This window comes from Sebastes fasciatus, chromosome 9 (assembly GCF_043250625.1).
Source record: "Sebastes fasciatus isolate fSebFas1 chromosome 9, fSebFas1.pri, whole genome shotgun sequence".
NCBI classification, from domain to species: domain Eukaryota; kingdom Metazoa; phylum Chordata; class Actinopteri; order Perciformes; family Sebastidae; genus Sebastes; species Sebastes fasciatus.
The window spans coordinates 33224948-33251036 of NC_133803.1; the positions used below are offsets into that span (position 1 = coordinate 33224948).

Below are 26089 nucleotides of genomic sequence, written 5' to 3' on the forward strand. Positions count from 1 at the left end.
CTCTCCCTCGCCCTCTCTCCTCTCACTCTGCTCATCTCTCTCTCTCCATCTCTCCCTCGTCGTCTCCTCTCTCCTCTCTCTCTCTCTCTCTCTCTCTCTCTCTCTCTCCCTCTCTCCCCTCTCTCCCCTCTCTCCCTCTCTCTCTCTCTCTCTCTCTCTCTCTCTCTCTCTCCTCCTCCCTCTCTCTGTTTCTCCCTCTCTCTCTCTCTCTCTCTCTCTCTCTCTCTCTCTCTCCCTCTCTCCCTCTCTCTCTCTCTCTCCGTCTCTCACTCTCTCTCTCCGCCCTATCTCTCTGTTTCTCCTCTCTCTCTCTCCCTCTCTCCCTCTCTCTCGCTCTCCCTCTCTCTCTCTCTCTCCCTCTCTCCCTCTCCCTCTGTCTCTCTCTCTCTCTCTCTCTCTCTCTCCCTCTCTCTCTCTCTCTCTCCCTCTCTCCCTCTCTTTCCCTCTCTCCTCTCTCTCTCTCTCTCTCTCTCTCTCTCTCTCTCTCTCCCCCTCTCTCTGTGTCTCTCTCTCCTCTCTCTCTCTCTCTCTCTCTCCCTCTCTCTCTCTCCCTCTCTCCCCTCTCTCTCTCTCTCTCCGTCTCTCACTCTCTCTCTCCGCCCTATCTCTCTGTTTCTCCCTCTCTCTCTCTCCCTCCTCTCTCTCTCTCCCTCTCTCCCTCTCTCTCTCTCTCTCTCCCTCTCTCTCTCTCCGTCTCTCCCTCTCTCTCTCCGTCCCTCTCTCTTCTTGCTGCATACTGAATAGTTTCACTGTGATGAAGACTTCCTGCCACAAGACACAGTGTGTTTATGAAACCCTCGACTAGGGCTGAACGATTATGGCCAAAATGATAAACACGATTATTTAATTTTTTCAATATTGACATCATGATTATCCATCACGATTATTCACTGATATTAGGGACATCATATTTTTATTGCACTTTCACATTTATATAATCAAAGCACTGATTTCACTTCCACGTTGTGCTTTATTCCTGCTATTCCTACAAATATTTACATCAAAATAAGACTTAAAATAGGATTCTTCTTCAGCTGAATTCAGTGCATTTTCTAGGAGTGTACTTGAGTCACGATAAGATCTTATTGCGATTTTATGCTGAGTATTGCAATAAGATATATTGTGATTTATTATCTTTTTTCAACTGCAAATAATGCAGCTTTTTGACGTCTGTTTTATCTAATAAGGGCTGTCAATCGATTAAAATATTTAATCGTAAATTAATTTTGTATCTGTTCAAAATGTACCTTAAAGGGAGATTTGTCATCTCTCATCAACATGGGAGTGGGCAATATTCTTGCTTTACGCAAATGTATGTATATATTTATTATTGTAAATCAATTAACAACACAAATCAATGACAGATATTGTCCAGAAACCCTCACAGGTATTGCATTTAGCATAAAACAATATGCTCCAATCATAACATGGCAAACTGCAGCCCAACAGGCAACAACAGCTGTCAGTGTGTCAGTGTGCTGACTTGACTATGACTTGCCCCAAACTGCATGTGATTATCATAAAGTGGGCATGTCTGTAAAGGGGAGACTCATGGGTACCCATAGAACCCATTTACATTCACTGATCTGGAGGTCAGAGGTCAAGGGACCCCTTTGAAAATGGCTGTGACAGTTTTTCCTCGACAAAATTTAGCGTGAGTTTGGAGCGTTATTTAGCCTCCTTCATGACAAGCTAGTATCACATGGTTGGTACCGATGGATTCATCAGGTTTTTCTAGTTTCATATGATACCAGGATCTTCACTCTAGCTTAAAACTGAGGCCCCTACATCCTAAAAACCACAAGTTGTGTTAATGTATTAAAGAAATTTGTGGCGTTTCTGCAAGCGTGATACGAGGCTGTCATGAAATGTTGACATTCAACGTTGACATTCAACGTATCCCGTTTGGTTTGCAGGTGTTGTCAGATTAATTCACTTTGAGGAGTGTTTTTGGGGTGTGGAAAAAAGCCAGATTGTTGTGAAAGCAGTTACATATTGACATGAGTTGATTCAGTGTAAACATGGTCTGGATCTGAGGCATTTCTCTCACAGTCAGGTTTGATTTGGGCAGCTGAGAACGACATTCAAACTGAGATGTTACGATTGAAAACGTAATGCAAACCTACAACAAGAAGCAGCTGGAAACAGAGTTTATGACTGTAAGTGAATTGATGTTGACGTCTGACAGGCAGCAGCTTCAAGAGCCTAAACACTTGAATTGATGCTTCAGCTCTTTCCTCAGCAGCAAATTATGGCGAGAAGTGCAGACAGCTCTCCTCCTCCACGCTGCCAAAATCTGAAAAATGCACTGACAGGTTACCAGAACGAGAGGCATCTTTACTGGTGTTTACAAGCTCTGGTTCGCTGGTAATTGGGTAGAGCGAACGTAGAACCAAACCAAACTGAAAAAGGTGTTTCTGCAGGAGTGTGGTGGTCCTCACAAAGATGGTAAAAAGGCAGTTATAAATAAGAATATCTTAGGATTCAGAGTTCAGAGTTAAGGACGAATATTTAAGTTTTCAATGACATAAAAGTGTCTTCACAGGTGCTGTAATGCACAAAAAAAGTGCTGCATGTGTACGTGCAAGTGTTGATATTTCTGTGTGTGTGTGTGTGTGTGTGTGTGTAGGTGTGTGACAGGGCAGCATATGGCTAGCCCTGCATGTAGTGAAATATTAAAAAGCAGTGTCAGCAAGAAGGGCACTGCGTGTGTGTGTGTGTATGTGTGAGTGTGTGTGTGTGTGTGTGTGTGTGTGTGTGTGTGTGTGTGTGTGTGTGTGTGTGTGTGTGTGTGTGTGAGTGTGTGAGTGGTGTGTGTGCGCGTGTTCCATGGGGAGTAGAAATCTGCCGGACATCGACAACTGGGCATGACAAGCTCCGACTGTGAGACACACACAGACACACACACTCTCTCTCCTCTGTCTCTGCCAACTTGTCCAGTTGGCCTTATCTACTGGTGAGACTAAATGCCATCTCTCTCTCTCTCTCTCCCTCTCTCTCTCTCTCTCTCTCTCTCTCACACACACACACACAATGCTGTTTCCCTCATGTCAACGTAGGAGCTGCACAATTAAACAAATATTAATCACAATCACCACAATTAAATGAACATGATCGACTGCGATATTGACGATTAAAGACCCAAACACACCAGACCGACAACAAAGAACTAAAACGTAGCGCTGTCAAAGTTAACGTGATAATAACGCATTAACGCAAATTCAAAGAGGTCCCTTGACCTCTGACCTCCAGATCAGTGAATGTAAATGGGTTCTATGGGTACCCACGAGTCTCCCCTTTACAGACATGCCCACTTTATGATAATCACATGCAGTTTGGGGCAAGTCATAGTCAAGTCAGCACACTGACACACTGACAGCTGTTGTTGCCTGTTGGGCTGCAGTTTGCCATGTTATGATTGGAGCATATTGTTTAATGCTAAATGCAGTACCTGTGAGGGTTTCTGGACAGTATCTGTCATTGTTTTGTGTTGTTAATTGATTTCCAATAATAAATATATAAATACATCTGCATAAAGCAGCATATTTGTCCACTCCCATGTTGATAAGAGTATTAAATAACTTGACAAATCTCCCTTTAAGTTTCATTTTGAACAGATAAAAACTGCGATTAATCTTGATTCAATATTTTAATTGATTGACAGCCCTAAACAAAAGAGATTATATTTTCTATCAACATAACAAGGAAACGTTTAAAATGAATGCATCTGCCACCTGCCAAGTCGCAAAATGAATTTAAATGAATCAGAAAAACATTCAGTGACTTCATTTGTTTTTCCTACAATATCCGCTCATAGCATTATTAAACTCTTTTATAGTTATGTTTAGGCAACTCAAAGCACTTGGTGAAGGTTATTGAAAGATTGTGGTCTTGGTTATATATTTAAAAAGACGTGATGCATATGACTCAGCGTGTTTATTATTATTTAACTGAAACAACAATCTGTTTCTAACCTGAACCAAAGTGCTTTTGTTGCCTAAACTAAACTTCACATGGATACTGAGCGTTTTATGGTTTCATTTTCTGATTGTAAATAACTACATCCAGTAAATAATAATATGCATGCTGTCGGAGCTTTGAGGCTCAACACAATTGTTAAATCTTCTCAGTTGTGTCTTTGTTTTAAATGACTTTGAGAAGTTGTTTTCTGTGGCGTGGACGCCGTTTTGTCAAGTTTGAATCCAATCTGTGTCTTTGAGGAAGGTTCTTGTTATCTCTCGTTTTCATTCTCCACCTCAGCTTAATTTCTTTAGAAGCTTTTGAACCACAATACAAAAGAGGATTTAAACAGTATTTATTTATTTAATGACAAATGCTTCCTTAAGAAGTACAATGCTCCACTATGAGCTTTCATCTACCTCCTCATGATAACGTGTTTTAAAGTAAAACTGAAAGCTGGAGAAGCTCTGCTCCTCTTTTTGAGTAGTAGCTGAACTCCTGGGTTTTTCTTCAGTACATGCTCGGGGTAAGCGGGTTCATACAGACACACCGAGGACGTACAAATAAGGGAGAAAAAGAGACCTGAGTAGACATGGGATGGTGGAAAACACGAAGAGACCCTGAATTCATGTGTCTGACCGCTCATCCAAAGTTAAAGTTTGGCCTCAGCAGAAGTGCTAACGTTGGAACTAAAAGTTTTAAGCTCCTGAGTGAGTTGTTTTTTTTCTAGGCTAAATGAATTATTGATATGAGGTCAAGTCAGCATGAGATTACACTAAGAGATGGTGGGAGCTTAAAACAGAATGGCAAAGCTACAGGGTGTGCATCAGATGTATGTTTGTGCTGGTGGGGAGGTGAACTCATCTCCCTCTCTTACACAATTAAACAGCTAGAACATTTTAACACTTTCCTTGTTTGTACTACGAGATACATGTGGATCTCCAGCGGGAATAAAACCGGCCAAAAGATTCAGCCTGTGTGTTTGTTAGACGGGGATAACTTGTGCTGACCGCACACAAAAACGGCTTTTCATGCGATTTCACTGTCGCAGACATATTTCCAATGACGGAATAAAATCATGAGAGTTTTGCTAGAGTCGTGACGCGCTGCCGTGATCTCGATCGTTTAGTGTTAGGTGGTCATAAAACTCAGTCTGTTGTGTCTAAAGTTAGTCTGTTTCCCGTCAACAAATTTAATAGTATCGTAAGTTCAATGACGTGAACATTGTCAACAACCAATAGGAGCGCTCTCTACTTGCAAGTAGCCCCATTTTGGACAGTGGTTAGTTAGTTAGTTAGCTAGCCAGCTATAGCATACGCATCTGGGATTTCAAGGGCTGCAGAAATTTCTGTCCACTTGTTTCTCAACAGTTGTTTTTTTTAATTTCCACCAGGAGCAGGATGTCACATCGTTTCTAAAGGAATCTAGTTGTAGTCTTGTAAATAGTGACCCTGATAGATCCCTAGTCTTTGTAAAATATTATAGTCTTTGACTAAAAACTCTGAGACTTCAGACACATTCATTGTGTTCCAATACACGTACTTCTGGAAGTACACTTCAATGTAGTGCACTGTGTGCACTCTGTACTTACTTGGTTAGTGTGTGTATTTCAGCGGGGTAGGGTCGTCTCAAATCGAATACTCTGCGGCGCTGACCGGAAATGACGATCGCAACATTTCACCGCGGGTCGCTACTCGCAAAATATGTTCTTCGTCTTCTGGGTTTTACAGCAGCTGGCATCTTTTGTGTTGCCCTGCTGCCTCCTTCAGGTTTTACCCGTCAACTACCGGCAAAATATCTGCCTGCTTTGTTGAAGAAAAAAATGAAAGCAGAGTGGAAATCACGTTTCCAACGTCGTCGCCTACGATGTGTCCTCCTGTTGGCTGAAAATGCACCGGTATGTTTACGTATTGTCTTGTTTTATTCTGTTATCTACGTATGTTTGAATAGTGGTCGTGGCTCCGCCCCTTCCGCTACGTAGCCAAGATGGAGGCAGTTGAGTGTGGAAAGTGTCCAGCGTTCCACACTCAACGATTTGACTGTTTTGAGTACAACATCCAGGTACTTCCATTGCACTGCATTTTGACGTTCTTCCCAGTGTGAACGCACTTATGCACTCAAAATAGTAAGTATAAGTACAGATGAACGCGGATTGGAACACACTCATTGTCTTTAGATGTGAGAGGGTGTCAGGCTTCAGTCTTTTCAAAGTCTCCTAGTGTTTGGTAGGCGTTAGTTAACGAGGTCAGAGCCGTGCAGAAGGTTGATTTTTATGAAGCCATTACAGACTTTGTTGTCGTTGTTGTTGTTGTTGTTGTTGTTTTTGTTGTCGTTGTTGTTGTTGTTGTTGTTGTTGTTGTTTTTGTTGTTGTTGTTGTTGTTGTTGTTGTTGTTGTTGTTGTTGTTGTTGTTGTTTCTAATCTCAGTGAAGAAGAAGCAAAGTCTACAGCCAAGCCAGCAGCACGGTGAGACTTCTTAGGCACGCTGATGCTTGATGTTCAGCAGGTTTACCACCGTGTTCACCTATTAGTGTTTCAGCTGTGGGATTTTGAAAAAGATAAAAACAAAAATACAGATATCTGCTGCAGGTATTAAAACCCAAAGGGCCGCCGTGACTACAGAGAGCTAAATATTCCACCTGAACACATAAAAACAGCTCGCTGAACTACTAAGATAACCTATACGGTCAGCAGCAAATGGGTCGATGTGTACGGTGCTGGATCTGAGTGGTGCAATAAAAATGGATCTCAAATCATTACGTTTGTATTTCCTTGTTTTCAAAGTTCGAATCCAATCAGTGTCTCTGAATAAACGGGTTGTTCTTCACATGTCCACCCGTCCCACGCACGGTTGTTCAACCCGTTATCACGCCCAACTCGTCAAATACCGACGCTGTGTTTCCATTCATGTATTTCTATGAAATAAAATAATTTGTTGCAGCCCTGTAGCACCATTTATTTGCATTTTCCCCAAGTTAATTCTAATATTATATTTCATAAAAGTGTAATAATGTCCTCTGATGTTAGCGGAGATGCTGAAACTTACTACTTGCATATTCCCAAGTAGCAACCTATTTTTGTATTTATGAAATTTGTTTTAAAAGACATTAAAATGACCTTTTTAATCTCTTGTATTCCTGATCGTCTCCAACATGAACTAAGTCCAGGTGTGTTTTCTAAAGTCCATTTTCATATGTGGATTTACTCTAAATCCCACGAACACACTCGTCATTCACAACACGTTTATTTCTGTTAAGAGCTTCAAACTGTGGTTGTTGGACATTTAATTAAAATCTATAAAAAAAAACATGGTGTTTTTAATTATCAAAATAACCTATTAAGGGCTTATTCATATGTAATATTGGTTCAGATGGTCTTAATTTAGAGCGGGATGTCTTTAAGTGCTCACTAGAGGCCATGATGAAATTCAATGTTCCTCACAAAAAGCAAAGCAGGCGAGACCGAAAAAAAAATAAGAACCCAAACAATATTAATTTTCTAACCCTGCAGACAGATTCTTCTGAATACATTGACTTAAGTGCAGGATCATCTACAGACAATACAAATGAACGGAGAGAAATGATGTATGTGTTTATTACTAATGTAAAGCAACAGACAAACCAAAGCTGGAGTGTAAGAATGTGAGCTAAAAACACTCTGATTACTGATCATGTTATAGATCATATCAAACATCTGGAAGTCAGTCCTGACTGTTTTCTTTGGTTCTACTCATAGGAGAGAAAGTAGAAGCATTTTATAAACTTTCTAAACCTCATAAGGTACTTCATATATCTGAGGATTTAATGCTGTAGAGCCGTCCTCCCAGCAAGTCAACAATCCAACACGTTCTCACTCCCAACTCTTCAAAAAACGATGCTTGGTCAAACTATGACGCTCTAGGTATCCCTCTAGCGTCAGTTTTAGACGTGTCAGGGACGGCATGCCAGTTTCCACTCGTCCCTTGACCTCTGACCTCCAGATCACTGAATGTAAATGGGTTCTATGGGTACCCACGAGTCTCCCCTTTACAGACATGCCCACTTTATGATAATCACATGCAGTTTTGGGCAAGTCATAGTCAAGTCAGCACACTGACAAACTGACAGCTGTTGTTGCCTGTTGGGCTGCAGTTTGCCATGTTAAAGGGACTGTTTGTAACTTTCAGAAATGCTTGTTAACAGCGACACCTGTGGCTGTTAAATCAATGAAAGTCAGCTTTGGGCTCGCGCTTGCTCGCTCTACATAGACATGAACGAGCATCGCTCAAAACAGTGAGGCGACACACGTCAGCTAAAACCACAATATCACTCTATATTTCAGCTGCTTGGCAGTAATGTTAGCTGACCAGACGAAGGTCTCTCCATGAATCACTGCTGAGCCTAGTGTTGGCTTTTCCTGCTTCAGCCTCCGGGGCTGAAGCAGGAAGAGAAACGTTATTGTCTCCGACCGAAGCCGGAGTGAACAGGGAGACACCGACACCCGGTCGGAGACGATAACGTTTCTCTCTGTGGAGCCCCGTTACTTCCCAAGACACGGGAAACCTCTGTTGGTCTGGAGGAGCTGCAGCAGTTATTTCTGCACAAACGTCCACTGTACATTCACTAGATATTCTCAGAGCTAAACTAACTCTGCTGCAGTGTGGAGTGAGCGCGCATGAATGTGAGGTGGAGTGAGAACGCGCCCGTTGTGTGAATGTTGTGAAAGGCAAGCATGCAGCGGAGCGGTCTGAACACCGTAGCCACACGCGAGTGCACATATGCGAGCGCGCATTGGAAACCGACCCTGTAGATTTATACGTGTAAAAAGTTACAAACAGTCCCTTTAATGATTTGAGCATATTGTTTTATGCTAAATGCAGTACCTGTGAGGGTTTCTGGACAATATCTGTCATTGTTTTGTGTTGTTAATTTATTTCCAGTAATAAATATATATATACATTTACATAAAGCAAGAATATTTGTCCACTCCCGTGTTGATAAGATTGATGATTAACTATGGACAATCATGTGATTAATCGATTGATAGCCCTGATAATAAAAGATCAATACTTGACGTCCGTGCATCGATACAATATTGCCACGTAAAACATCCCGATACTATGCCGTATCTATTGTTTCCCCGTCCCCCTATCAATTACACAGTTTGTTTGATCAAAGATTCAGATTAAAAAACAATGCTACAACACAAGCTGCATCCGGCTCAGGAGAAGTTGAGATGAATGGACTAATGAGGGTTTTTGTTTCCAGCTCGGAGGTCTCGTGGCGGTGTGAAGCGCTGACTAACCTCTGGCTCTAACCCAGCATGTGATACCACCGAGTGGGAGATAAACATCACAACCGGAGCTGTCAGTCTTGTTAAAAAGGCTAAAACAAGAAATGCAGAGGTTCAAAATGTGAATCTCAAACGAGGCTTGAAGTAACAAAGAGTGGAAATGTAACTTGGCAGCATTGAAGGGCCCGTTTCTGGAGCTCTCTGCAGCTTTGACTGATGGCTGCTGAAATGATGGAGGAAGGAATTAGAAAACTCCCAGCTTGCCTCCTCCGCTCCCAGCGAGGCCGAATAAATCATGCAGTCACGGTGAATGACACAAGCTTGTCATAAGCTTGACTCCAGTCGGACACTTTGCCTCCTGTCATGTGCGTTTCATCGGATTTTTTATTTTTATGTTGCTCTCTAACAGCAATGCAACATTGCAGGCGAGTCACCGCCGAGGGAGACAATAACAATAATGCCTCCCTCTGGCTTTTTGCTGTCAGACTATCGCCTCCCGTCGTGTTGCGTTGTTTTCGGCCTGTTTAAAATTCAAACATTCGGTCTCGACATACCAGAAGCTTTTATTGAAGTGTTAATAAAATTCTAATCAATTTTTTGTGTCTCGTTTTTTGTTATTAGAGGAGGCTCTGTCCTGACCTGACGGGAAAACAAAGTACAGAGCTGTTTAAAAATACTCAAAGGGAGAGAGTGTTTAAGTGGTCAACATTAATATCAGAATGACAACGCCAGTTATAATTGGCTGTTTTACTTGAATAATAATATCAGTAATTGCAAAAGCAAGTCAGTAAGTGTTGGTCTAAAAATCCTGTGGAAGAAATGACAATGTTTATCTATTAAAAAAGAAACCCAGATTAAACAACCGTTGTCTCAGTTTTTGTGGTTTTGATTTTATTTTCTAGTTTATTTGTTAAATAATCAATGAAAAGAGTAACACCTGCACGTTGACTCCAAACCACAAATATATAACAGACAACATTTTGGTTACACTTTTAAACATTTCGACCTTTTTGACAAAGAGATCCGTCAGGTATCTTCTTGATAGCTGTCCATAATCTTGACTACAACATACAGAGCAGCTCTGACCCCCCTTACACCTGACATTAAAATACGTTTTGGGTGATTGCAATCGGATGGTGCTTGACCACATCAAAGTCCAGGTGTAAATGCACCCAAAACACATTAAGGACTGATTCTGATCCTATTGGCCCAAACACCTAGAACACAAGTGTAAATGCAATAGCGTTTTCAATCCACATACAACAACTACTAGGGCGGAAATATGTAATGCTAGGTCTGTCCGGAGCACCATATTTGGACTCCAGAGCTTCGGTAGTAATAAACAATGAATAGTCAAAGCTTCGGCCATGTGTGTGCGAGTGTAGACGTACTTCAAAGACACGTTTGCAGCCCTCACCACCGAAACGGCGGCGTTTTTTAAGGCTGATGTGTCCATGCATTACGCACCACATCTCCAGCAGTGCCCGGCTGCAAGCTCATGCGTAATGCATGTAAAAGATATGTTTGAGAAGTATTTTCTGAGAATACGTTTTGTTTCCTTTCATGTAACTTACAACTATTTTTGGATAATTTGATATACTTGATATATTTGGTGCATTCATAGACTGTATATAAGAAGTGGACGTAGTCACCGTAACGTCACCTATTGGTTTGTGGACTACCGTTTTGAAGCCTCGAGTTCGGCATATTGGCCGTCGTCGTCTGTGAAAGGGTTAAAGTTGTAAGACGAAAACACGGACAACTCCCAGACCGGACAACGCCGTGGTAGCGACCTGTCAATCACAAGGTAGCCCCGCCCTAAAGCATCCCCTGCTTTATGGTCTATCTGACTCTAAATGGGACCATAATTTACTAAATGAACATCATGCTGAATTGAAGAAGACTTGAAACTAGCGATTGAGACCATAAACTCATGTTTACAATGTTTACTGAGGTAATAAATCAAGAGAGAAGTAGGCTCATTTTCTCATAGACTTCTATACAATCAGACTTCTTTTAGCAACCAGAGGAGTCGCCCCCTGCTGGCTGTTAGAGAGAATGCAAGTTTAAGGCACTTCAGCTTCACTTCTCAGACCCCGAGGGCGCCCACTGGGTGTATTATTGTATTATTGTTATAGGAAATACAACAAATATAGCCCCATGTCTACAGAAATCAGCATTAGTTCTGTGGCAGAAGGTGTTTTTCACTTACAAAGCGATTTGTTCTAAAACGCTGCGATTGGAGATTATACAGAAAATTATGCAGAACCAGTATAATCATCATCATCATCATCATCAATCAGCCGAACGTTGAGAAATCTCTTCCTCTCCACCGTTTTGTTTCATTTAAAGTTTAATGTTTAAATCATGTCCCCTTTTAGGACCGTCACGACGTTAGTAATCCCAGATTTGATTCAGCGTTTCATTGTTTGCACCCACAGTTAAGTTAAAACTCACCATAGATGTGTGTCAGCGAGGCTTTAGGTCTGTCCTCCCTCCATACGAGCTGAATTTATGGTCCATATTTTATCATATTTATCGCACTAGAAACTAACCTCGGCTGACTTTGATAACTCTGCATGATACTCATGACTAGGAGTGGGTATATATATTTATATATAAGACTGAGTATGACTTTCAGAGCATCTGCTGGGTGCAGGCATGGCAGGGGGGCACAGGTGGTATATTGTTTGTAGCCACACACACACACACACCCTCACACACGCTGATGAAGCTCACAGATGCTGACCTTGTACGAGGCCAGGGTCCTGGACTGTCAGCACTGTCACACACACACACACACACACACACACACACACACACACACACACACACACACACACACACACACACACACACACACACACACACACACACACACACACACTAAGACGAGGTGCCCATTTACTCGGGGCTTGTCAGAGGCTGCCATCCTTCCCAGTGGGGGTATATGTGTGCTGCTGGGGAGGGAGTGGGGTATCGAGGTGGGAGTATTGATGAATAATGCTGCAGGTAATGAGATGGGTGATGATGGGGACAGAAACGCGAGCAGCCGGGGAACTTGTTTATATGTACTTTGCAGGCGTATAACTTCTTGAATTATTTGTGGAATTGGTGGAGAGATAAAAACCTCGCAGTCGGAGCTTGCGGAGTCAAAGCCATGATACGGGATATATTCACACAAGAACCAGCAGGGTTATGATCCTGAAGTCGCTCTCAGATAAGCATCGCGTTGCACTGCACGCTGTGACAAAAGCTCCATACATACAGAAGTAAGGAGGCGTCCAAGGAGGAGATGGGGAATTGAAATCCCAGTATTTACCATGATTTCTCGCCAAAATCCTCTCGGCTTCTCCAGACTGCATTAATGTTACTATGACGGTCACATATACTACACTGTAGAACGACACAGAAATGCAGTTTTTACTATAATAACATGTACTTAACGTTACAGCCTGAAGCTGTTTCTTCCGTTCTTGCTTAAATATCAGCTTATGTTGGAAAAAATATTCTTTCAGATGGCAGGAATGCATAGTTTAACTGAATTTTTTAGGGCTGTCAATCAATTAAAATAGTTAAATCGCAAATTAATCACATGTTTTATCTGTTCAAAATGTACCTTAAAGGGAGTTGGCAAAAATGCTGCATTATGCAAAATGTATGTATATATTTATTATTGTAAATCAATTAACAACACAAAACAATGACAGATATTGTCCAGAAACCCTCACAGGTACTGCATTTAGCATAAAACAATATGCTCAAATCATAACATGGCAAACTGCAGCCCAACAGGCAACAACAGCTGTCAGTGTGTCAGTGTGCTGACTTGACTATGACTTGCCCCAAACTGCATGTGATGATCATAAAGTGGGCATATCTGTAAAGGGGAGACTCGTGGGTACCCATAGAACCCATTTACATTCACTGATCTGGAGGTCAGAGGTCAAAGGACCCCTTTGAAAATGGACATGACAGTTTTTCCTCTCCATAATTTTGCGTAAGTCTGGAGCGTTAATTATCCTCCTTCATGACAAGCTAGTATGACATGGTTGGTACCAATGGATTCTTAGTTTTTTAGTTTCATATGATACCTGTATCTTCACTCTAGCTTCAAAATATAGATTGTGTGGCGTTAAAACAAATTTGCGTTAACGCCTTATTATCGCATTAACTTTGACAGCCCTTATTATAACACATCATAATCTATTAGTTGATTATATTTTGTATTAATAATCTGAATCTGTAGAGTAACTAAAGTTTTATTGAACTTAGATGTTTAATAGAGGGAAAAAGACGCTGGTGTCGGTATCGAGCCATCTCTACTGCAAACACAACACTGAGATCATTTTACCTTTTAAATTGGGATGGTGAACGTGTCTGCAAACAACTTAAACATCCAGCAGACACGGAGCAATATTAGCATTAGTGCAATATTAACTCTCCTATTAGTGCAGCGTTTTGTCTGTTTTTCTTGGGGAAATGTCTCTTTAGCTGCTAAATGCTTCATTATGTTCACCAGCCAGATGCCAAATTCTGTACAGTGGGGATTTAGAGCTTTATTTTGCTGAAAACAGCTGCCTGCTGCAGCCGGAAAAAACACCGTTTTAGTCATTTAGCCATTTGATCCATTGTTAATCTAAAGATATTGATTATAGCTGCTTCAAGCTATGTTAAGTAATACAGGTGATATTTATACCCAGCAAGTAATTATCTTAAAGCCAACAAGAAAACAGAGAAGTGAATTCTGGCTGTTCACAAATCAAATATTCATTAACTGTATTCAGACGACGGGGAGACATTTCCAACCTAACAGGTGTACCTGGTGTGCATGGAGATCCAGTTGTGTACCTGAACTTTCTCTGCACTGACGAGCTTTAAAATGTGTTTGCATATATTTCTCTCCACTTGATCACAACTTCAGACATTAACTTGTGAACTTAATGTGAGAGGGTTACTTTCTCCTGCCCTCTCCTTTTGCACCTTCTTCATTTAACTACATCTTACTGGACACACTGCGTCGTATCTGAAAGCCCCTTTATATACCACAAGAGCAACTGACATTATTTTTATGATCCTCAATATAAACCAGACATGTTAATTACACTCTTGGTTACAGGCGAGGTTCAAAATTACAGCCCGTCAAGAGGAAAATGGCTGTAAAATTTGTCTTTGGCAGATAAATCAGTGAGGGGTCAGCTGAAACACTGGCTGGCTGTAAAAGTATGTGAAAGCCTCAGTTATAGTCAAACTTTGTCTGTAATCAAAGCATAACAATGACCCCGGTGTTAAAGAGGATCCTGACAGTTCATGGGGTGGATGCACGATGCAGGAAACCAGAATCAGAGACCTTCCTTTTAAACACAATCACGATCTCTCCCTAATGTTAACCTTAGTTTGTTAGTTTCCTAACCCTGACCACACCTTAACCAAAGTTAACTTGCCATAAGCACAATCTTTCCTAACCACAGTAGCCAAGAAACCTGCACCAAACGTTCTCCAGGGTTTTTGCAGAATCATCCAATATTGATGTTCTTGCTGAGCAAAAAGTCTTGCTACAACATGTTATATCTTCAGACCTTTGCTTCAGGCAAAGAAAAACTCCACAAAAAAACCTTTAACCAGACAACAAAAATGAGTTTCCCTCTTCTAGGATAGACAGACATGGAATAAGTGTTCTATGTATTAGGGCCTGGACGATTCACCTATCTCCCGATTCGATATGTTTTGCGATTTTTAAGTATTGCAATTAGATATTAAGATTTATTGAGATTTTTCTTTTTCTTTTTTTTAACACTAGACCATGGGAAAAAGTTGAACCATACATAAAGAATGTTTGATTTTCAGCATGTATGTAGTCAGAGATGTCCTGAAGTCAATATATCAGTCACTGTCAGGAATTATTTATTATTTCCAGCGACCCAAAGAATAAAGACATCTCTCTCACAAATTAGTGGTATTTTCTTTTTAATTTATAAGGGACATGTAATGTTTAATACTTCAGGTGAATATAGTATATATATAGTATATATAGTTGCCTTTGTAAACACCTTATTTTGAAAACTGGACGTAGTCACACGTGTATACTTGGTGGTCTCTAGCTCTCCCATCAGCTCCGTTCTCTTTATCCATCCATAGCCGGCTCCATCGGGGCCGTTTCAATGCATTTAACATAAATGTCAGTATATGGGTGCTCTACATTTGTAGCGTCGGCACATTTGACCACGGAGATGAGAGCGACGGCCGGCTTTGACCGCTACGTTACCGCGATACGATAACGTTTCCTGTCCGTGACAGAGTTAACATGCAGCTTTAGCCGTGATGTCTAGCTCTGCTTTTCCTGTCAATGTGTGAAACCCAAAGTGTTTCCATCCTTTACTGGATGTGTAGTGTTTACCACGCTGGATTTAACATGTGAGGGTGCAGGTCGTATCCACGCAGACCCTCCACGTTTTCTACTTACTGAGGTTTGTTTTGGTTGACGGATACAGAACGGATATGACGTCATGTTACTCAGACTACAACAATAAAAGCGGTAACTTCCTTCAACCTCCACATAGACTCAAATGAAGCAAATATATTGATTCTGGCATTCAAATAATCTATTTCAAAATCGTAAAAAAAGAAAATTGTGATACATAGGTAAATAAAAAAATTTTCCCACCCCTACTACATACTGAAAAGTTATACCTCTCCAAGGTACTGAAGTCTCTCCTTGCTTTTGAAAGGACATACAGTATGCATCCACTCACAGGAAAACACCCACATGTTGTTGACATGTCTGTCATCCCAAGAGACCCACGACATCCCAACAGAGAGCAGACCAAGAGTCAAGAAATACACGGAGGGGTCATTGCATTCTGTGCATTATTGTTTCTGACAGCAGGAATGTATCTTGACAGGTAAAAAGCTGGAATTCAAAAGGATTTAACATGTGAAGGTGCAGCTCGTATCCACGCAGATCCTCCACCGTTTTCTACTTTCTCGTTTCGGCTCGTTTGTTTTGGTTGACGGATACGGAACAGATATGACGTCATGTTACTCAGACTACAACAATAAAAGCGGTAACTTCCTTCTACCTCCGCATAGACTCAAATGAAGCAAATATATCAATTCTGGCATTAAAAAATCTATTTCAAAATCTTAAAAAAAAGGCGATACATGAATAGATTTTTGATTGGTTTTTCTTCCCACCCCTAATGTATAGTGCCTGAAGCTTAGCTTTTCATAAAACTGTAATAATATGCTCAGAGGTGTAGGAAGGCACTCGATTTTTCTCCACTATGAAACACTGAGAGAACAATGCCTGGTGAAATCAGAGGCAGCAGCTCTTCAGAGGAATCGTTCACCTGTAAAATGTTGCTGTTTTTAACCCCGAGTGCTCATATTGCTTAGTGACGCATGTAGTTAGTGTGCATATCACATTCAAACTACAGGCTGTTGTTTGTCTCCACAGTAAAGAGTTATAAACAGATCTGGTGTTGAAACAGAGCACAATAAAGAGCCCTATGGCATTATATAATAAACGATTGAAAATGGATTTACTTTGCCAATAGCAATCATTACAATATGCAGTGATTGATCCAGATATTGATCCTGCAGATCAGCTGTACATATGAATAAAGCTCTGGGAGCTGCCCAGTACAACCCAGCTGGCAAGATCCAAAACAACTGGTTTTATGAGGAAAAAAACATAAGCGAGAAGAGATTAAAAAAAACAGAAACATAATGGATTTAATGTTCTGTCTCGCTTTGGCAGGACACTTTAACGATTCTCTGCAGGAGTGGAAGAATAATCAGCTTGCTGTATTTGCTGCTCTGGGGACCCACAGTCACTTACATTTATTTTAAAAACAGCACTTTTAGGGACAAACTAGCACACAAAGAGCCATGTAATATTGTTTCTCTCTGAGCCCAGGGTCATACTGTTCAAGAGGAACGCTCCTCCCGGTCTGCACATATTGATATTGAAAGCTACAGAAAAAAAGACATCACATGCCAACCTTGAGTTTTTATAGGAAAAAAAAAAACACACTGATGAGCAGGATGAAACAGATAGAAATTGATTTTATGTGAAACTTCTGTGGATGGTACAAACTGATGAAGCTCAGAAACTACACAGCAAAAGTTAATGGACTAGTAGTTAATTGGTGTTTTAAAGGGCCGGTCCATCTGCGTTGTAAAAATAATAGACGGATTAGTCAACAATGAATATAATGGTGTTGTTAACAAACTGTTGACGAACGTGAGCCGTCTGATGCTGTCTGAGCTTTGTTGACTATGTGTCTGAAAAATGGTGCATTAATCATAAGGAGAAAAAAAACATGTTATCAATCTTGTTATGTCATTTATACCATGACAACTAGGAGGGAAAATACTAATCTCTGATCTAAACTTACACAATAAGACACCTCGAGATAATGGACCTCACCGTGGGCTAAATGGAAAAAATTATGATCTCAACACAACCTGCCTTGTTTTCTTTTGTTGCCATGGCATAAGCACAATAACACGCTAGTATAAAAAAGAGAAAGAACATTGGCACTTATAGAAAAATGTGTTCATGTCCCCACTGATATAACCTTCAACACAAATGTGTTTATTTTAAGCAACACCTGACGACAGGCCGTGGTATGTTGTGATTATATCACAGCTGAGGGGTTGGATGACGACACATTTACGATTTAAAGGTGCTAAATACGGGATTGGGAGTATTTCTACTGCCTCTCAACAAGGCGATGGCGAGTCGGCAGCTTGCAGCTTACAGTGTTTACAGTGCTAACAGTGCAAACAACGGCGAAAGTGTTGACAGAGCTAATGGTACGTGTCCACAGGGGCGTTTTGGACGTGAGGGATTGCCTCGCTTCCCAGCATTGGACACCTGATGGGCTGCCACAAGGCACCTGATTGGACGAATGCTTTCACTCGTGGGCTGCTGCTCCCAGCTTTCAAACCGGAACCAACATGGCAGCTCATTTGGAGACTTTTTGGCTGGATGGTTACACGATTGGTCGGCCGAGTGTTGGAGTTTCCTCATCGGCCGCTGCTCTTTTATAATGAAAAGGTGGGAAAAGTCCTTTGTTTACGTTTTCAGGGGGGCATGTCGGCAATTCCACTCACCGGTGAGAGTGCTCCTCTATCGGTGCACCAGATCCGGTGACAGAGGACGCTCCATTCATTTCCTATGAGAAGCAGGAGAAGCAGCCGCCCAGTGCATGGTGGGAATGTAGCGGTGATTTGGATTGGGTCTGTATTTGCATAAAAAAATGGTAACTTTATACAAATGAGCCCGTCCAGCGTGACGCATTCGGCTCACAAAACTTGGACCAAGCTGTAAAACTAGGCGATCTAGTTCTAAAATGAAACCAGATTCAGCAGTGGCATCGCCTATTTCTTACTTTAAAATGTTTTCAGAAGTAGATTTCGGTGGATTGTTTAGACAGCATAACAGAAAGCTTACGACGGGTCGCCGTGTTGTTTTCTGTTTGAAACGGCGAGCAGAAAACCAGGGACGCGGTAGCCCCCGGGAGCCGGTGTGCACGTTGCAGCAGCGCCAGGTGGAAACCTGCAGCCCCACAGCTTATTAACCGGAGGGAAGATTTCCTCACCGTGACATCCCTAATTTCAATATGGTCAAACGCTGAAGGGCATATGACATAATGATCTTGTGAGCACCAGTGTCTGTACGGACACACGTCTCCAGTAGACACACTTTCAATCACTACAAGAAAATGATTATGAAAGAAATATCTGAGAGTAAATGTCACAAGAGTCAAGAATGCGAGACGGGGGATTTTTGCTCTTTTGTTTTGTCCTTGTTTCCCATGTCTTCGGATATCAGCATAAATTTTTGACAGTCTCTTTCTTTATGTTGCACCTCTGCTGATTACCCGTGACAGGCGAAGCGGCTGTCATACCGAGGTACTCGCCGACTGTGACCACTCAGCAGTCATTAGCAGCTGCAGCAGCTACACGTAGGGAAGTGACGGCTTCCCTCTTTGTGGCTGTTCAATTAGCAGCATTTGCATTTTGCACCTACACCTGAAACATTAACATTAAATTTCAAAAATCCGTTCTTCGCACTGGAGAAACACATTAAATTACATTTATGTATACGTATTAATGTGTGTTGAGAAACATACATAAGTGCCTTTACTATCCTATCCTTTTAGAGAGGGTTTTTAATTCAACTGTGAGTGCTCCTTTCAGCAGTGAGGTTCAAGAAAAAGCCAAATCAGACGGTTGATCTGAAGAAATGAAATATGAATTGGAACACTGACATTTTACCCGTTACAAATCCAATCAATAAATTCAGATTTGAGCAGTGATGTGCCTCCTTGACCCTGGGAAAATATGTCTGTGATAAAATATTTTAAACTCAAGGATGACATCGACACATGGAGTCAAGACCTGCCACAAACCATCCAACACCTTGTTCTTGTTCGCCCTAAAGACAGCATCACAGTGGTGATGAAATCACTGCAGCAGCTGTGGGGAACACCATGTGTGAAACTGGGCCGAGCACTGGAGGCGAGGAATCTCCCCATCAAGGTTTTTTTGGGCCCCAATCCCAATCTGAGTCCTTTAATATCATCCTTTTATCCAAGGTGCTCCTGTTGCGCCTGCCGTCACTAAGCAACCAAAACCTGACCAAGCCCCGATGATGATGAAGTTGCGGTAATTTAGCAGGAACCCTCGCTGACTAAACCAAAGAACTTATATCGCTAAGAAGTGAAAGTCAATTGTTCGTTCCATTGCAACATCAGCATCATCTTGGTTTTTTGCAACCAGAAGTGACACGAGAGGGTGGAGCTAAGTACAACCAAACGCTGAATAAGACATTTTTAGGTGACCAAAAATGTTATAATTAACTTTGATGAAGTGAAAACACACTGCGAAAGGGTTAAAGCTCTACGACGAAAACACGGCAACTTCCAGACCGGACAACGCCGTGGTAGCGACCTGTCAATCACAAGGTAGCCCCGCCCTAAAGCATCCCCTGCTTTATGGTCTATTTGACTCTAAATGGGACCATAATTTACTGAATGAACATCATGCTGTATTGAAGAAGACTTGAAACTAGAGATTGAGACCATAAACTCATGTTTACAATGTTTACTGAGGGAATAAATCAAGAGAGAAGTAGGCTCATTTTCTCATAGACTTCTATACAACCAGATTCTTTTAGCAACCAGAGGAGTCGCCCCTGCTGACTGTTAGAGAGAATGCAGGTTTAAGGTTCTTCAGCATTGGCTTCACTCCGGATATCAGCTTAGTGCAGTAATGAAGGCTGTGAGATATGGTTGAAAGCTCCAGAAAATATTTTAAATAAGCTAATAAGAGAACCTCAACTTTAGAGTGTTTTATTGCAGATATTCAGACAACAGATTTATGTGCACATTACGGATGCACGACTTTTTGAAAAAATATCTAATTGCGATTATTTTGGCTAACATTGCAATTGCGATATGATTTGTGATGTCAGAGGGTATGATCATTTTTACATCGTTATTCTCATTTCCATTGAAAAACACATTTAAATGATGATTTTTGCAGGGATCTGTACCAAACAAAGATGTAGATTATGATGTGTAGAACAGGACATCTCTGCAGCATCACAATATTTAACTTAAAATGGCATTTTGACACACATTTTCACCTTTAAAACAAATATTGTGATTTCCTCATCCTGTGATTTGAAAACTGCAGAATGCCATATTGCGATTTCAATCAAATTTGGATTAATTGTGCAGCGATAGTGCACATCCACACATGCACATGATTTACTTGAATCTCTTTTATATCTTCTTTCTGTACAAAAACACACAACTACTACTACTGTACTAATATTGTAATACATGTAAGCCTAAATAAGTATTGAATACTAATAAGATTGAATATGTTTATGTTTACATGATAAAGTATCAGCGCATGTATCAAATACATGACTTACACACTCTAATCTGTGTGGTTGTCATACAAAACATCAACCAGCAGAGTATTATTACATTATAGGCCACCTATTATTTATCAAAACTCTTTAAGCTTTAATACACAACAAGAAGTGCAAAATATTCACAAGCAACTACCAGACCTTCTGAACTGCAATTATTCACAAATCACACACAGTCAACAGGTGAGTCAACAAGCAATACAAAGGTAAAACCTGAGGAAACATCCAGCAGTTAAATACACAACATCCACGGTGAGATGTTTAAAAAGACAAACAGAGACCAGCAAAGAGAGACAGACAGGTAAACAGACAGGTACACAGACAGGTGGACAGACATGTAGACAGACAGGTAGACAGGTAGACAGAAAGGTAGAGAGACAGGTAGACAGACAGGTAGACAGGTAGACAGACAGGTGGACAGACAGGTGGACAGACAGGTAGACAGACAGGTAGACAGACAGGTAGACAGAAAGGTAGAGAGACAGGTAGACAGACAGGTAGACAGACAGGTAGACAAACAGGTAGACAGGTAGACAGACAGGTAGACAGGTAGACAGACAGGTAGACAAGTAGACAGACAGGTGTATCCTACTCACATTAGCTGACTCCGTAGCTCATCCTCGTTTCCTTCATGAAGGTGAAGTGATAAATATCAACATTTCCAACTGCAGAAGAGATGAAGTGAAGTCCTCCAGTCCATCTTCCATCTTCCATGGCTGCTGGCTGACTTTAGCTAAACTGATATTAGAAACACTGAAGAAACTTGCTAACTATCAGGTTGTTGTTGTTGTTGTTGTTGTTGTTGTTGTTGTTGTTTTTAAATGACCTTGTTAACATCCCGACAGTTAGATAGTATTTTTAATTAAAGACCATCACCTTCACCTGTCTCCTCCTCCTTCAAGTGCAGCAGACTCCTCCCCCTCTAACGTTAAGAGGTGTAATACCCTCCTACGCCACACACACTGACTAACATGTAGCTGCCGTTACAGCCCAGAGGGGCGCTGTTTCACCACTTGAGCACAGTCAATAAAAAAACACTTGAAGAAGAAGAGTAGAAGCACATCTCCCATAGAAATGAATTATGACATACTAAGTAGACATTTTTGCTTTTTAAATAAAAATATGACGCTAAAACTTAGGCTACATATACGACGGAGTATTAGGGCCACATTGATAAAAAAATAAATAAATCTGAGATTTAGAGAATACAGTCAGACGTTTACGAGAAAAAAGTCGTAGTGTTATGAGAATAAAGTCATTATATTATAAAGTAGTAATTTTACGTGTTATTTAAGAGGAGAAATAGAGCAGCGTGTGTGAAAATGAGGAACGTGGAGCATCTTGTGAAGTTATACTTTAGTTTAGGTTTTGCAAATAACAAAATACTTCATCTTTTAGCACACCAGCACGACGTTATCATCAGTATCAGGACCTGGAAGAGATTGAGCAAGAAACTGTGTTTATTCTGAAGAAAAAAACACACGACCTGGGGGAAATTGCCTCTTTTGTGGAGGAGGAAATTACTTTTTTTCTCGTAAAGTTATAACTTTATTCTTGTAATATTCCGATTTTTTCACGTAAAGTTACGACTTTATTCTCGTAAAATTACAAAGTTTTTCTTGAAATCTCCGATTTTTGTTCCCCTCAATGTGGCCCTAATACTCTGTCGTACATATACACATAAACAGAAATAATAAAAAAAAAGAGTAAAATATATATAATAAATAGAAAAATATGTGCTGTGACCTATAAAAAAACATTAAGATATTGCACTTCTGGATACTGCACATTTTCTACGTTGTACTGGCTCTATATACAAGTAATACATGAAAACGTGAATATATGTATATATATATATGGTCAAACTGTGCCGTCAGTTAAGGGAAGTGAATATTGGAGATAATTAAAACTGACTCATGGGTGTAGCAGGCCCCTACTGACCCACATCTATGAGGCTGATAACCACTGATAACGCTGATAGTGTAACCAGCTGTCTGTTCTCAGGTCCCTTTCAGATCAGGAACTTCTTTTTTGAACATTTATTTATGCATGTTGAGTCCATTTTGGTTAAGACCTCTAAACTCTACGACCTTCCTGTAAACCGTTAAGTAGCAGTAAAGCCTGGAGTTATAGCTTTAACAAACACACGCCTGTAACTGTGCTGCGGTTCGATGGATGTTCAGCTGGTTTATCAGTCTGCCTTTAATTTTCATCTCTTCAGGGAGCTCCGACAGAAAACCTCTTTTATCACCTGCAACATGTGACGGACATTATATATATATATATATATATATATATATACTGTATATATACACAGTGAAGGAGACGCTCGTCATTCAATAACATGAAAGTGGACGCTCACACTGCAGAGAAATAGATACACACATTCCCACATCCATTACACTCACACAATCAATGAAGACACACACACAGAGAGGGAGAGAGAGAGAGAGAGGGAGAGAGAGAGAAAGAGAGGGAGGGAGGGAGGGAGAGAGAGAGAAAGCCACTGGGAGTTTGATCGCCTCTCTATGTCAAATCAATGCATTCCTTATTAACAGGCTTTTTCTTCTCCTCTCCTCTTTTCTCCTCCCATCTTCTCCTCCTCATCCCTCTCCTCTCCTCTCCTCTCCTCTCCTCTCCTCTCCTCTCCTCTCCTCTCCTCTCCTCTCCTCGCCTCTTCTGCTCATCTTTTTCCTCCTGTCTTCTCCTCCTCATCCTCTCCTCTCCTCTCCTCTCCTCATCCTCTCCTCTCTTCTCTTCTCTTCTCCTCTCCTCTCCTCTCCTCTCCTCTCCTCTCCTCTCCTCTCCTCTCCTCTCCTCTCCTCTCCTCTTCTCTCCTCTCCTCTCTTCTCCTCTCCTCTCCTCTCCTCTCCCTTCCTCTCCTCTCCTCTCCTCTCCTCTCCTCGCCTCTTCTGCTCATCTTTTTCCTCCTGTCTTCTCCTCCTCATCCTCTCCTCTCCTCTCCTCTCCTCTCCTCATCCTCTCCTCTCTTCTCTTCTCTTCTCCTCTCCTCTCCTCTCCTCTCCTCTCCTCTCCTCTCCTCTCCTCTCCTCTCCTCTCCTCTCCTCTCCTCTCCTCTCTTCTCCTCTCCTCTCCTCTCCTCTCCCTTCCTCTCCTCTCCTCTCCTCTCCTCTCCTCTCCTCTCCTCTCCTCTCCTCTCCTCTCCTCTCCTCTTCTCTCCTCTCCTCTCTTCTCCTCTCCTCTCCTCTCCTCTCCCTTCCTCTCCTCTCTTCTCCTCTCCTCTCCTCTCCTCTCCTCTCCTCTCCTCTCCTCTCCTCTCCTCTCCTCTCCTCTCCTCTCCTCTCCTCTCCTCTCCTCTCTTCTCCTCTCTTCTCCTCTCCTCTCCTCTCCTCACCCTTCCTCTCCTCTCCTCTCCTCTCCTCTCCTCTCCTCTCCTCTCCTCTCCTCTCCTCTCCTCTCCTCTCCTCTTCTCTCCTCTCCTCTCCTCTCCTCTCCTCTCCTCTCCTCTCCTCATCCCTCTTCTCTTCCTCTCCTCATCCCTCTCCTCTCTTCTCCTCCCTCCTCTTTCCCTCCTCTTCTCCTCCTCTCTCCCTCCCTCTCCTCTTCTCCTCTCCTCCCTCCTCCCTCCCTCCTCTTCCCCTCCTCCTCCCTCCTCCCTCCATCCCTCCCTCCCACTCCTCTGTCAGAGAGCAGATCTGCCTGAATAATTTCTTCCCCCTGGACCAGCTCTGCTCTTTAATTCATGAGCCAGAGTGCGAGTGTGTGTGTGAGTGTGTGTGTTTCTGTGCATGTGTGGTGTGTGTGAGTGTGTGTGTCAGTGTGTATATCTGTGTGTGAGTGTGTGTGAGGGAGTGGGATTGTGTCAGAGAACATGTGTGTGTGTCGTTGTGTGTCAGCAAGTGAAAGAACAAAAAAGAGAGCTGTTGACAGAAAGTGTGACACCGGCTGTGTGTGAGTGTAAGCAAGTTTTATTGAAAATGCAGAAAATATAATTGTGGTGTTTTGAGGTCTCTGCACCTCCCCGTTAGTGTGTGTGTATGTGTGTGTGTGTGTGTGCGTGGTGACAGTACCAACATGCATAGGCGTCTGTGCATGTGTGTGCATGTGTGTGCATGTGTGTGTGATCTTTTAGAACCACAGAAAGTCTATTTTTAACTTCAGGATGAATCCGCCTCAGAGTCATTTCAAACTGACTCCTCTGAATGAATCACTTGCTTCCATTCAACATTAAGCTGCTTCCACTTCTGCTCAGATTAATCTTTTACTTCTCCTCAGAATTAATCTTTCAGCGCTTTTCTTTTTTTTCTTTTTTTTTTTTCCCGAACGCTCCCAAATTAATTATTTGGTTTATTTCAGTTGTTCTAAATTGAGCCATTTAGCTGATTGCGAATCTCGACTGAAACGCTCAGATCATTAAAGCAGAGTTCATTTCAACTCTAATCAAAACAGTTTGAGTCGAGCTGCACGCCGTTCACACGAGACGTGACTGGACTTCAGAAAAAGGATGATTCCCCCTTCATTTATTCAAAGTTTGAACCAACAGTTTATGTGTGTAAATTATCCTCCATGTTGCTTTAATAATAATAACAAAAACACAACAGAATATTAAGATGCAGGCGTGCCCGCAAGGCTCCGACAGGCTGTGAATGACAGCAGGTGAAATGTTCATCTGTATTGTTTTATTGGCAATAACAAGAGCCTCAGTCATGGATCTGAAACTGATTTACAGGTTTCATTTCATGCCGCAATAAATTTGTCTTTATTGTCTGAAATTCATCTGTTAATATCTCAGAAACATAGTTTATTAAGTCCTTAAATCGTAACAATTTGCTGAGCAAACGTGACACGACTCTTAACTCTAATAGTACAGAGGAGCTTTACTGCCAGCAATCATCTGCTGCTAGGCGTAATATATATACTGTATATATATATATATATATATATA

The 26089-nt window shown here is 41.6% G+C and overlaps 1 long non-coding RNA gene across 1 annotated transcript in view; it reads right to left on the bottom strand.

The window, feature by feature from the left end:
- LOC141774584 (uncharacterized) overlaps positions 1-22070 on the bottom strand; it is a 142665-nt gene extending 120595 nt beyond the window's left edge. Inside the window, exon 1 of the long non-coding RNA XR_012595382.1 lies at positions 21780-22070. This is a non-coding gene — a long non-coding RNA (uncharacterized LOC141774584). The remainder of the gene's footprint in view (positions 1-21779) is intronic.
- Between the last annotated feature and the right edge of the window lie 4019 nt (positions 22071-26089).